The sequence below is a fragment of the Oryzias latipes genome, chromosome 5 (genome assembly GCF_053564925.1).
Source record: "Oryzias latipes strain Hd-rR chromosome 5, Olatipes_Hd-rR_3.1".
Classification (NCBI taxonomy): Eukaryota; Metazoa; Chordata; class Actinopteri; order Beloniformes; family Adrianichthyidae; genus Oryzias; species Oryzias latipes.
Genome location: NC_136241.1, coordinates 35,612,780 through 35,626,289, shown reverse-complemented (window position 1 = coordinate 35,626,289; position 13,510 = coordinate 35,612,780). Strand labels below are relative to the sequence as shown.

Genomic DNA, 13,510 nt, shown 5'->3' with positions numbered 1-13,510 from the left:
TTTTGCAGATGATATTTTCTTTGATGTTCTCCTGGATGCCAAAAAGAACACAGACGCACAGAAAAAGGAGAAAGGCTGCTTCCACCAAGAACAGAATGAATTCATTCATTTCATCCTAAATCATCTTATAAACATATGAGACTTTTAAAGACTAACAGCAGAGCCGTGAAGTGTGACGACTTGATTCATGACCTTTTATCAGAGGAAACAAAAAGCAGGAGCTCAAATGAAGATACCCCCCCCCCCCCCCCCATTAATGCTGCCAACACTGTCCTGCCCTGTAAACGGGTCAATGATCCTCTATGGATCACAGCAATAAATGAAAAAAGGAAGGATTTGTTCTAAACGTGCACTTATTCTTCATCCAGCCAGCATGATGCAGCGACTCCAGCTGCAGGATGACGACACAGATGACAGGAGCGGGAACGCAAACGCGTGGAGGGAAAAGCTTCCTGATTTGGTTTAATTCAGCCGATCGGAGCTTGAATTTCTGTCTGAACCAATCCTCTGCTGATGCTAACAGAAATACTGAACTCTGATGACCTGCACACTGTGTGTGTGTGAGTGTGTGTGTGTGTGTGTGTGGGTGTGTCTGTGTGTGGGTGTGTGTCTGTGTGTGTTTGCCAATGTGCCGGGTCATCACTGCACCCCCACAAGTGAGCCTCAACGAACATCTCAATCATCTAAAGTCCAATCAGGACCAGATGGGCTGAATCAACACTTGTGTCAGTGTGCATGTGTGTGTGTGTGTGTGTGTGTGTGGGGGGGGGGGGGGGTCAGTGTGTGTGTCACTGTGCATGTGTGTACAGCTGAGTGTTTGCGCGGTTCCGCAGGTGTACATGTGTCTTGAGTGTCATCTTCATCACTAGACAGTATCAGGTCCATGCAAAGACAGGATGGGGGGGTTGGACATGGCCCCCACAGTCTGCATCTCGTCCTGTCGGGTTCTGTCTGGTTCTGTCTGGTTCTGTCTGGTTCTGTCGGGTTCTGTCTGGTTCTGCAGGATGGAGGTCAATGCTGTTGTTCAAAATCTGGTTTCAGAGCCGCTAAAAGAAAACAAACCTGGAAAATAGTTTGACTGGAAGAAATCTCAGACTGCAAGGAAAGTGAAAGGAAAATAAATCCAAAGCAAGTTGATGTTTCTGTGTGGAAAAGTCCACAGCGGTGGAGAAGTGTGAAGAAAAGACGTCCATGTCTGCTCTGAAGACACGTCTTCTGCAGATCCATATCTCTGTCCATTAACAATAAACTCAAGCAGTGTTTTAATATTAAAGACAGCTTTTCCACCGTCAGCATTTCTGAGCAGACGGAGCTGAATGGAGGTCGGCTCTGGTCTGGATGTTAGCTCAGCGACTCAGAAGGTTGTAGATGTTCAGGTTCTCTGTGGACTGGAGGACTGGAGGTCTGGAGTTCTTGAGGACTGGAGGACTGGAGGACTGGAGGTCTGGAGGTCTGGAGGACTGGAGGTCTGGAGGTCTGGAGGTCTGGAGGTCTGGAGGACTGGAGGTCTGGAGGTCTGGAGGTCTGGAGGTCTGGAGGTCTGGAGGACTGGAGGTCTGGAGGTCTGGAGGTCTGGAGGTCTGGAGGTCTGGAGATCTGGAGGTCTGGAGGACTGGAGGTCTGGAGGTCTGGAGGTCTGGAGGACTGGAGGTCTGGAGGTCTGGAGGTCTGGAGGTCTGGAGGTCTGGAGGTCTGGAGATCTGGAGGTCTGGAGGACTGGAGGACTGGAGGACTGGAGGACTGGAGGACTGGAGGTCTGGAGGACTGGAGGTCTGGAGGTCTGGAGGACTGGAGGTCTGGAGGTCTGGAGGTCTGGAGGTCTGGAGATCTGGAGGTCTGGAGGACTGGAGGACTGGAGGACTGGAGGACTGGAGGTCTGGAGGTCTGGAGGACTGGAGGACTGGAGGACTGGAGGTCTGGAGGTCTGGAGGTCTGGAGGACTGGAGGTCTGGAGGTCTGGAGGTCTGGATTTCTGGAGGTCTGGAGGTCTGGAGATCTGGAGGTCTGGAGGACTGGAGGACTGGAGGACTGGAGGACTGGAGGTCTGGAGGACTGGAGGTCTGGAGGTCTGGAGGACTGGAGGTCTGGAGGTCTGGAGATCTGGAGGTCTGGAGGACTGGAGGACTGGAGGACTGGAGGACTGGAGGTCTGGAGGTCTGGAGGACTGGAGGTCTGGAGGACTGGAGGTCTGGAGGTCTGGATTTCTGGAGGTCTGGAGGTCTGGAGGACTGGAGGACTGGAGGTCTGGATTTCTGGAGGTCTGGAGGACTGGAGGACTGGAGGACTGGAGGTCTGGATTTCTGGAGGTCTGGAGGTCTGGAGGTCTGGAGGACTGGAGGACTTGTTATCAGCTGCTGAGACTGTCCTCCTGGTTCTCCTGCTCAGTGGTAAAAGACAAAGTCTGAACGAGCTTGAAGCTGACGACCAAAAGTCTGTAAGGACCCTTAAGGAGAGAAAATATTCACCATCTAGTTCTGTCCCCCAGATTTAGTAAGTGGGCTCTTCCAGGCCCTTCAGCCTGAAGGGGGATCGCTCCCCCCAGGAGACCAGCAGGAGAGCTCAAAATGGGCCGGTCCAATGGGGTCTGGGTGTCAGTAGAAGGCGGGCCCAACTTGGCTTTTGGGACAGTTTTATTCAGAAAACAAATAGTGGATTCTGCAACTGAGGAAGCTTTGGTCTAGACTCCAGACCATCCGTCAGAGAGTCACAGCGGACTGTGGAGCTGGCAGGACCACAAAAGTCAAAGCTCACCTCGTTTCTCATTTTCACTCTGCAGCCAAAGAAAACCTCCTCAGTCTGTCTCTGTTCTTCAGGAACCAATTGACCAACAAGCTTTGGATCCAGTTTGTCATGTGTCCTTCTGGTTTGATCTAGAGTCCAGCTCACGATCGTGAACTTCCAACGAGTAGAGTAACGTTGGCACAAAGCTTGGGACAGGAGCTAAAAAAGAGCTGTTTTAAACTGCAGCTGACCTGTGATGTTCTCCTTCACACCAGCGTAAACATGACCGTGGAGTTAGATAGCAAAGCAGACTGTGTGGATGCACACTGCTAATCCCACTCAGCCATCCTCCTGACCAACGCTCAGCTGACAGAGGCAAACGTTGGCCTGAAGGTCTTTTCTACTGACTTCCATTTGTCTGATTAGGATCAAGATTTAGCTTTTTCACTACCTGCTGTCATTGTTCCACCACTGAAGGACAGATGAGCCCCCCCCCCCCCCCCCCCCACAAGAACAATTAAATCGGAAGGTTCGAGCCCCTCGGTGGCCGCTGCACTTGGCCACGCGCCATCATGAGTGTGTGTGTGTGTGTACTCATACATCTACCCCTGTGAGGACAAATTTATGATTTTACAAGTTCCAGCTGTTCCAACACAGCAGGCATGTTTATGTTTATCCTCAGATGTAGAACAGAAGCTGCAGCATATGTTCCAAAAGGAAAATAACCACTTTTATGACCAAAAACCCATCAGAGAGCTGCCGGCTGCAGAACTCGCTCTGCAAAGAGCAAAAACTCGTCCCAGCTGTTCAGGTTCTGACTTTACAGTTTAACCTCTGTGGCACATTTCTGGAGAACCTGGAGAACAGATGAGTTCCACACAGAAAGCAGAGCAGTGAGCCTGATCCTCATGAAGATCAGCGTGTCCACATGTTTTAGTCCAACACCTGATGTATTTTGGAGAAAGTACAAACAAAAGCAGCAACTTTCAACCTTCCTGCTGCTTCCAAACTTCAGCTGCTTCAGCTTCTCAAACTTGGCTTTTTCCAACGATTGGTGTTGGTTTTGCTGATGTTGACATGTCTGCAAACCAGACGACAACAAGCTGCAGCGCTCCATTTGTACTCAGGGAGGAGGAGACAGGGGTTGCCATGGAAACAGGTCCAATGGGACCTTGGGTTCCCTCATGTTGTTTACCTACGTGGGTTCCAGCTCCGGATCAACGCCATGGCGGGACACTAGTCGTGCTCAGCAGTTGGCAGAGATTTAGACCTAATTCATCACAGGTTTAATGCGGAAAGTGATCCAACCAATCACGACCCGGATAACGTCCAACCATGAAAACCCTGACTTTTGTCCATTTATCAGGTCTTAACTCGTAACCTGGACCGTATGTAAATATTTTGGTCTTGATTTTCATTCCTCAATCCTCAGAAACTGTCAGAGATGAATAATTCCTTCTTTTTCACTGCTAGCATGACACAGATGCTGCCAGGAGGCGTGTCATGAAATGACTGATGACACACGAAACAGGAGAAAACCAAAGGAACCTGAAGATGAGTCTGTTGTTGTCCTTCAAACGCAGCTTTGCTGATTTTAGGTGACACACTAACATTTTGTGAGGTTTGCTTTGGATCTCCTTTGTGTCTTCAGACGTGGACAAACAAAGCCAGCGTCTCATTGTGCGATTGTCATTACTGTGTAGCTGAAATGTGTGTGTTTCTGTACGACACGGAGAGCAGAGAGTTTCTGGGAAACTCTGTGTGGCTCTGAGCCAGAAGTCTCTAGAAATCTCTGTTGACCCCCCCATCCCCAAACCTCTGCTGTTCCTCCCCCCCAGCATCTTTCTGAAGCTTCACTAAACTACCTGCTTTCATGTTTTTGTCTCCATCGCCAGCAAATGATTTTACTCCGTTTCCTTCTCCGTCCTCCCCCTTCAACCCCCCCCCCCCTCTTTGTTTCTTTAAGTCTGTCAACTTCCATGGCAACTGCAACCTCCAGAGACAAACGGCTCTTTAAGATGGGATTTGGAAACAAAATGAGAAATCATTCACTCCTGTTCTCTCAGTCTATCACACACACACACACATGCACACTCACGCACATGCACACCAACACACACATGCACACTCACGCACATGCACACCAACACACACATACACACTCACGCACATGCACACCAACACACATGCACACACACACACACACACACACACACACATGAGCTTTGGAGGAGTGCTCCATCCATCCCTGATGAAAGTCTGTCTCCTCACTAACATACAGTATCTGTTGGCCTTTTGAACAGCAGATAAATCTCACTGAAGCTCTTTTCCAGCAGCTTCCCCCGTTAGTCACCCGCTGTGCTTTTCGAGTCGGACTCGGGTCTCGATCGTGACACACTGAGTGGATATTGGACTGAGCAGTCTGCCATCCTGTGAATCATATCCTCCAGACCACTACCATAAACGGTTGTAATTTCCGAGTTTACTTTGGTCCTGAAAGGAAAGAGCGTCTTTCTGCAGAAGCGACTCGCTCATTTTCAAATGATGCCATCATCAAACGCTTCAGTCACTGCAGATGTGACATGTCTTTGTCCTCTTCTGCATGACAGTAGGTCCGCTGCTGATCTAGTTTAAGCTCCAGCTCTGTGTAAAAAACAAAAAGTGGTGCAATTCCCCACAAATAATCAAATCCAAACCAACATCAACACGGGGAGCATGGAAGCAAACCACCAGAATCCAGCAGAACCGTCTGCTTTTGGACAGGTTTGACCGTTTTCCTCGCAGACAGCCCATGTCCACCCGTAAGGACAGCTGGGACAGGCTGCAGGACAGGTCCCAGCCGGCCCACATCATTATTTGGTTCAGGGTCTTTATCCACTGAGTTCAGCAGATACTAAACATTAGATCCAAGCCCGACGGGCCCCTTTAAACGTCAGCTTTGACCTTCAGAGTCCTGATCCAAAGTGCTTTGTAGTCTTCTTTTGTCTAAATGACTCTAGGTTGGTTGAAGCGTCCCGTACTTCAGTCGGCGGTTCGAGTTCAGGGGCACACCTCTGCAAGCAGGCCGAGCGCTCTGCACACAAGAACAGTACCAAACTACAGAACTTTGGTGTCAGCTGTTCAAATCGTGTTCTGGTCCAAATGTTCAAACCAAAATCCACAAACAGAAGGAGTCATCGAAAAGCGTGTAGAGCCGAAGAACAGAAACAAAATGTAATAGTTTAAAACTTTAAAATGATGTTTTACTGTCAACATTTGAGCTTAAAACAAGAATCCAGCAGTGAAAACACCGCTGTTTCTCTGAAGAACAGAAATCGAACGATTACCAAGTCGTGTTGCTGAACAATCTGGATAAAGTTGGCATTTTAATCTCAAGGCCATAAGCTTTTAAATCCTGTTTATTTTTACATGTTTGACCTGGAATACAGTTAAAAAGATGCCAGACCTGGAGGCAGAGGAAAGGTTTCTGCACATCAGACCACACATTACTGACTGATGACATTGTCATATGCCGACGTCCAGCTTTGCCAGATTTCCTTTTTGGGGCTCCGAAAAGAAAAACATCAAACCATCCGCTGAGATCAGAATCCCGACGTCTCTCAGTATTTCATTTGATTGTGAGAACATGTTTTACGTCCATCTTTATGATATTTTAAACAAAATCCTGTAAATCCCGTTGACAGCTGTACATATAATCTTGTGAGGTCCTAAACATTTCATAACCACTCAGAGCCAAACTGATGTGTGTGAAACATTTGGGGAAGAAAAGACGTTATCCGAGTATCACGAAGGGCCGTAAAACTCACTCGTCAAATTCTCTGCTGCAACAACAGCTGCTTTCGAAACAGTTGGAGCCCGTCTGGGGATTTAGCCTTTACACCAGACAGCAGGCAGATGTTCATCCACTCTGGAAGTGAAACTGCATCAATGCATCCAATAGTGCAGCAATGATGTGGTAGAGACTCCCACCAGGGCTTTCAGGGAACCGCCTCCCCTGAGAAAAGAAAGGGGATTTCTGACCAGATTCATTCACAACCATCCAGAATAGGACAGATTCAAACCCCTAACCACCGGTGACAGATGCTCTCCAGCATCTTCTTCTCATCAACAGAAGGACTGAACATCTGCAGAGATGTGAGTGAATGCTTAGAACAACTGTCTAATACCAAACACTGCAGTTCCCTAAAAGGCCACTGGAGGCTGGTTCCAAACGGGAGCAATGTATTCATTGGCTACTATGTAGGGTCTGCATGCTGCAAACTTTTAAGTGTATTCTAATGTTCATCATAAACATCCCCAAAGTGGTATTTTGATCCATTCATGCATTTCCAACTATTCCTCTAAAAACCTGCTCTCTGAGCACCGGCCCCTCCCAACCCACAAAAACAAACTGGTCCTCTCATTGTGATGTCACAAAGTGAGGAACCGCTTCTTCCAGAGTCTGCCCTGCCAGCTCCGCCCCCAGGCTAACAGACACGCCCACTTTCTCCGTGGAGCTAGCGGTGATGGGCTAACAGGTTTCTTTGTAAATGCAGAACATGAACGTCCCTCTTTGCAAAAGTTCAGATGATGTTTGTTTTGTGGGAGAAACGCCGACTATAGGCCAAAAAAGTCCTCATCCTGTTTCCTCTCCAGTGTTTGTTGATCTGCTTTGAGAAAAAATGTCTGACTTCGAGAGTCGTGGTCACTCTCAATGGGGGGTGGGGGGGTTCAAACGTGACCTTGGGCGTGGGGCTTTCCTGTGATGCCATCCTATGCATAAAGATAAAAAATGTCACTTCAAACAAAATGATTCCACCTCAAAGGTCAAGTTCCTGATGACTCTGCCCTGATGGACTCCCCCATGCATCCCCCCTGCTCCCCCCACAGCGGACCGGTCCATATGGAACGTATGTGTTGATGACAAGTTCAGCTTTGTTCTAGTTGACAGACAGGACTTATTGACCAATCAGAGCTGAGCGCAGTAACCTGATCTGATCTGAGATGCTGTCTTTGTTCTGGCTTTTATTACTTTGAAGCATTTTGTTTCTTTCCTGTTTACTCCTCAGATGTTGGTGGTCTTTATGAAGAAAGCGCTTTGTTTGCTTTGCGATGTGAGCGGATAACATTCCTGACTCGTCACCTGGTGGTCGGATGCTGATAGCATCAGACAATAAATCAGCCATCGGAAGGCTTGTAGGTTTCTAAAAAAGCTCATTAAGTCTGGAGGAAGGAAGCTGAGGCAAACATTCAAGAGCTTCATGAAGTTGAAATGCGGAGCTGAACTGAAGTCTGGGTCCATCCAGGAGAGAGAGGAAAGAAGACCTAATGAGTTTCTGGACCAGCTATACGACCGTTTTCATTTGGATGCATCAGCTCCACTTCAGAGTTGGATGAGAAGAAAGACGAAAAGCCAGGAAGCTCTTTGACTCTGCACTCATTAAAACATGCAAAAGCCAGTAAACCATCGACACGGATGTGTTTCTGTGATTTCACAGCCTGCAGAGCTGTGGCCTGAACATCTGACACTGATGTCCAGACAGCCCCCCCTCCAGGGAAGCTCACACACACACCAATGTTTGTTTCCCCTCAAATCAACAAACGGAGCATCCAGCACTCGGCATTCTGCATCCAGACCGGCTGTAAACACTTCCTTTCACTTGTTTGGAGCGACCCTGAGGAAAATCATTCCTCCTCACAACACTTTATATTCCATTCTCCTAAATTGTAATTTCACGGAGGTGCGGGGTTAAGGCTACAGCTGATTGCGCCAGCAGATTCCAGCCCGTTCATTATGTGTTATCAGGGAGTCGGACTGAGCCTGAAGTGGAGTTTCTGTTTTCTTTGCAATTCAAAGAGGCTGGCTTCCCCCGAACCGGGCCTGAGTGCTTTGACCCGACAGCTCCGAGGAGAGAGCAGCAGCGGGCCAAAAGGAAGGGCTGCTCTGCAGCTCGCAGTCACCAAGCCGCCGCTGCAGCGGGTTGGAGGAAAACATGAGGTAATGTTAGTTCAGCATCTCTGATTCAAGCTGAACGGCCTGATTGACTGGAACAAACACACAGAAAGGACTCTGACAAGCTGAACATGAAGCTTTTCTGTTTGGATGCTTCTCTAAATGTGAGTGACGAGACTCATTTATGCTTCAAGTTAAACGTTTTTAGGACATTTTTCAATCATGAACTCAAAAAAAAAGCATGGTTAAGCCAAAAGAACAAAGTCAAAATGTAAAACTGAACTAAAAATCTACAAGTCATTTTAATAAATGAGGGGGAGGATGAAATAAACTGAACAGTCACTGCAAAAAGTAAAAGAGGAGAAAAATGATCTTATCAATAAAAGTTTTTCAAAAGCAAAACGGTCTCAGTCTAAGAAAATAAAATTCTTAAAATAAGAATTCTTGGTAAAACTATTTTCTAACCCACTTTTTTTTTGCTTATTCAGGGGAAATCTGCCAATGTAATGTGATTTCCAAAGGGGCTGTTTAAATGACATGTTGGTGCAAATGTTCTAGAAGAGGAGCCGATCCTGAGCAGGTTTCCATGAGAAACGTGAGAACTGTTGTGTTCCAGTAAAGGTTGCATCAGTGTGGATCAGCTGTGCGTTCGTTTCTTCTGCAGAGATGCCGTCTCAGCGGGAAGCCCGCGTCCTGCCGTCTGCTTGTTTGGGATGCTTTACGGGGCTTTGGGTTTGAATTCTAAAAACAAACACGGGATAAGTGAGGAGCTTCAGCCTCAGTGTTCTGATTCCTCAAGGAGAACTTGTAAATGAGCAGCAGACTGCTGTGCAGGAAAGCCTGATGACCAGAGAGCGTTTAGCATGTCCACACACTGCTGCTGCGCTTCATTTCCAGAGACATCAACATCCTGGAGAGTGGGAGGACCTCCGCCCCATGACGAGCCGAAACGGGGATTTGGCCTGAGAATCCAAAGTAACGCAAGTGATTGACAGCTGGAAGTCAAGTGATGTGAACCAAATGAGTTCAAACGGAGGCCGCTCTGACCGAGCCCACGTTCTGAACCTGAACCTGCAACCCGGGACAAATGGACGAAACCGGTTCCATGGAGAGACCAAGCCACAGTTTTTCCTTCAAGCTCTTCAAACATCTGAGAATCCAAACCCCAACCTGATCTGCTGAGCAAACAGCAGGAATAAATGTAGAATCATCACAGAACATGAAACACAGATATTTAAGGCACACATGAAAGGAAAACAAACCAACAAATCCTGGCTTTGCAATGTTCCACCTTTGAGAAGGAACTATTGTGAAAATCTGCATCTCCTGAAGCTTCATCCTTCTTCCAGAACAACCGGAAATGAACGTCACATTCTTTGTTTATGAAGATTTGACATTTGTGCTCAAGTCAGATTCTGCGCTTGGACTCCAATAAATAAACAGTCTTTTTATAGATTTCCAATTCCTCATCAAGTCATTTGACATTCTTTACATATTTGACAGCCTGCAGCTCAGTCTGGAGCTTTTCTTCCCCAAGCAGGGAGCAGTGGGGATGAACGCTTCATCTGCCAGTCACACCTCTTCCTCTGCTGCTGCGGCATGGAAATGACCACAGAAAAGAAACTTCCAGAAAAAGTAGGTAATTGGATGTGAGTGGGCGGGGACGGGTGCAGCGCTTCTGTGAAGTGTTTGCGGCGCGGTAAACACACGCCCCAGTCTGACGATTTCACTGATTGTAGCTGCAGACGTCAGTTTCAGTCGATGGGAGGAAGAAACAGCCGTTTAGGCCATTACCTGTCTGTCATTCTGGAGGCTAGAGGTTCAAATCCCAGCCTAAACTGTCATAGTTGGTGGAAAAAACATTTAACTCCACACGGCTCTAATGTGACAAACACAACCTGCGTGGGGTTTTGGAGAAAAGCGTCTGCTAAATGCGCTGTAATCTATTACATGAAGGCAGTAAAACAACAGCACACGGTTCTGCTAATTACTCACAAGCTCTCAATGATCTGCTGGACAAACATGAGGCCTTCCAAACACATTTAGGAGTGAGGCTTGTGCTCCATCTCTGCTAGAAAGAACGTTTTCTTTGGATCCGAGCGGTGAGGACATTTTAAAGGCAGTGATTGTTGATCAGCCAGCCCCCTGGAGTAAAGCAGTGTAATGGCAGAATAATGGTTTTCGCCGTCTGTTTGGATGGTTGTGTGATTAGGAGTGAGTAGCTGGCACTGCTATCATGTTTGTGTGTTCTCTGAGTGCCATGGTGGGGGGGGGGGGGTTCAGGCATCAGACCGGCCAAACGCCACACTCAGCTGTGAGACATCTCATCTGCAACATCTCTGCAACCACCAGCGTTCCGTTCATAGCCTGGCTTTTCCCCCACGTCCAATGAAACCCGGAGGCCACGGCACAGAACCGCATGGTCACGGCGGCACGTCAGCATCCGTTTGAACTCTTTGGCGTGGAAGGGGAACGAGAACTTTACCAACAAGATCTTCTCAGCTCTTTCTTTGGGTTTCATTCCTGATCCACGGTGATGGAATAATGCACATAAGTTATCTCCTGTTTTCTTTTATGCGTTACCTAGCAACACAACGTAATAGAATCAGTTCCTACAGTATAATGTAATATAATCGTTTGTTTCACAGGAAGCTGAAGCACCTGCATGAGAGACTATGTGGGAAGACGGACATGTTGGAATGAATTCATGCTTTCTGATAGCTGTGATTGTATCTGTTCCCTTAGAGCTCAGTGCACATGTACATCAGGAAACACCCAAAAAACGGCATTAAAGAGGAGGCGACAGATTGTGCTCCAGAGCGGAGACGGATGGAGGCTGGGTCCCTTCTCTGTTCACTGTCCTCGTGACGGTACCTTCAGTCTGTTGTCTTTGTTTCCTTGTGTTGTTATCTCGGATGTTGCGGGTTGTTTTAACCCAACAAACGGTTGCAGTCAGAACAGCTACAAAAAGAGGTTTGTCAGTAACTCCCTCCCATGGAAAGGATCTATGCTGCACTCGTTTTTTTGGCCTGTAGTTGGACAGATAAACTTTTTTACATTGATCTAACTTAATTATTTTGTTTTTTTGATCTAACTTAATTATTTAGTTTGGTGAAAGTAAATCATTTTTTTAAGTTCATTCAACTGAAAAATAACACGTAGTTGTCTGACATGTTATTTTACTTTCAATCAACTTCATTCAATGAAGTTGGTGTAACTTTGGTGAGAAGCTGTCAATGTGTCATGACAACATAACGTGAGGCAGCGCAAGGAATTGTGGGATACCGTTTTCTTTGCCTGTCTGGGCAGATTGGGGTTTCAGTGTGAGTTTTTGTCCATGTGTTTTGCTGTTTTATTCTGTTTTAACTATTTAAACTGTTGTGTTTATTTCTTTCTGCACCATGAGTTAGAGTGTTTGTGCGGAAAGACGGTTTGTCCAAATATTAAAGACAGCGACCACAACACATGAACTCCTGCCTTGTAATGAGAGACATTGCTGGGTTCCTCATGTCTTTGACTTGGTAATTACAAAGCCTGTTGGTTGAAACTTCAGAAGAATGTGTCAATTTAAGTTAGATAAGTTAGATCAAATTAAATGAAGACATTAATTAATAAATTAGATGAAATTAAATCAGATTAAATTGAGTTGGATAGACTGAAAAAATGAAGTTGAATAAACTTAATTCAATTACGTCTTACCATTTGCAGTGATTGGCTAACGTTGGATCAGTTTTTTCCTTTCAGAGTGCGGTTCCTCTTTGGCTGTGATCCACACTTGAACCTTAACGTGTTTTCTTCGTTGGCTAGAACTAAGAACTGCACTTCTGATCCAAACAGCATCACGTTGGTGTCGGTTGGCCTCGTTTCCATGTAAACAGAGCTGAAACTAACGAGACGTTCTTAAAACCAGACACACCCAGACAACCTCAGAAAGCTGCACCAACGTCACCAAACTCCAAGAATGTCTTCACCTGATGGTCAGGGAGGTTTTGGCCCCGGAACAAGTCCACGTCCAGAGAATGATTGTTCCCCTGATCTCCTCCAGGATGTCATCACACAAATCAAAAATGTCGGTAACTAAATTCTGGAGCTGGAAAAAGTTCTAACTACTACATTAAAAATTGGCAGAGTGCGTTCATTATTGAAATGTTTGTTTTGATTAAAACAAAGTGTCCTGTTTCTGAGTGCAGGTCATCACGTCTGCAATCAGTCAATCAATGTTCAGAGCGGTTCAATGCAAACCTCATGTCGAGCTCCAGCTCTGCAGAAAAGCCCTGCAGGTTCAGTTCTGGAGGTCGCTGGGATCCAGAGTGATGGTCTGAGGTTCTCTGCAGTCCAGCACAGAACCGCCAGTCTGTCTTCAAAACAGATTCAGGTATTTTTATACACTCTCAAAATCCAAATCTACTTTAAGATTCAGGATCCTGAGAAAAGACCCAGTTTTTACCTGCATGAGGACAAACGACGTTTGCATTTTTCAGGACTAAAGGAGATCATTTGGGAGAACGCACACTTCTGATGTCCGCTCAAGCTAAGTCTTTTCACGGAGGATGAAACCTTCTCGTTAATGATGGAGGATGTGCCCGACGGTGGGAGAAAAGCAGGGAGGATTCTGGGCTTTCAGAAAAGGAAAAATAGTCTCAGTCCCAGGCAGCTGTCCTCACAGGTGGACACGGCCGTCTGCAGGTGAGAAATGGTCAAACCTGTACGGCTCACACAGGTGACCTGCATGAAATATCACCGTGGTGGACGCTCGGTGACCCCGTAGAGAGAAAAATTTCATTTTTTTCTACGTTCATGGTGCGGGCGACAGGTCATAGAGAACACTTCTACAACACATGAGGGGGAGTCAGGGGG

General features: G+C 46.8%; 1 protein-coding gene and 1 long non-coding RNA gene across 4 annotated transcripts in view; one reads left to right on the top strand and one right to left on the bottom strand.

The window, feature by feature from the left end:
* The window catches only part of angpt4 (angiopoietin 4), a 66,819-nt gene that overhangs the window by 20,489 nt on the left and 32,820 nt on the right, over positions 1 to 13,510 (bottom strand). The gene's annotated exons all lie outside the window — the stretch shown is intronic.
* LOC110013834 (uncharacterized) lies at positions 10,473 to 13,504 on the top strand. Its single transcript, XR_013656246.1, has 4 exons — positions 10,473 to 11,523; positions 12,564 to 12,722; positions 12,844 to 13,028; positions 13,135 to 13,504. It is a non-coding gene; the product is annotated as an uncharacterized LOC110013834 (long non-coding RNA).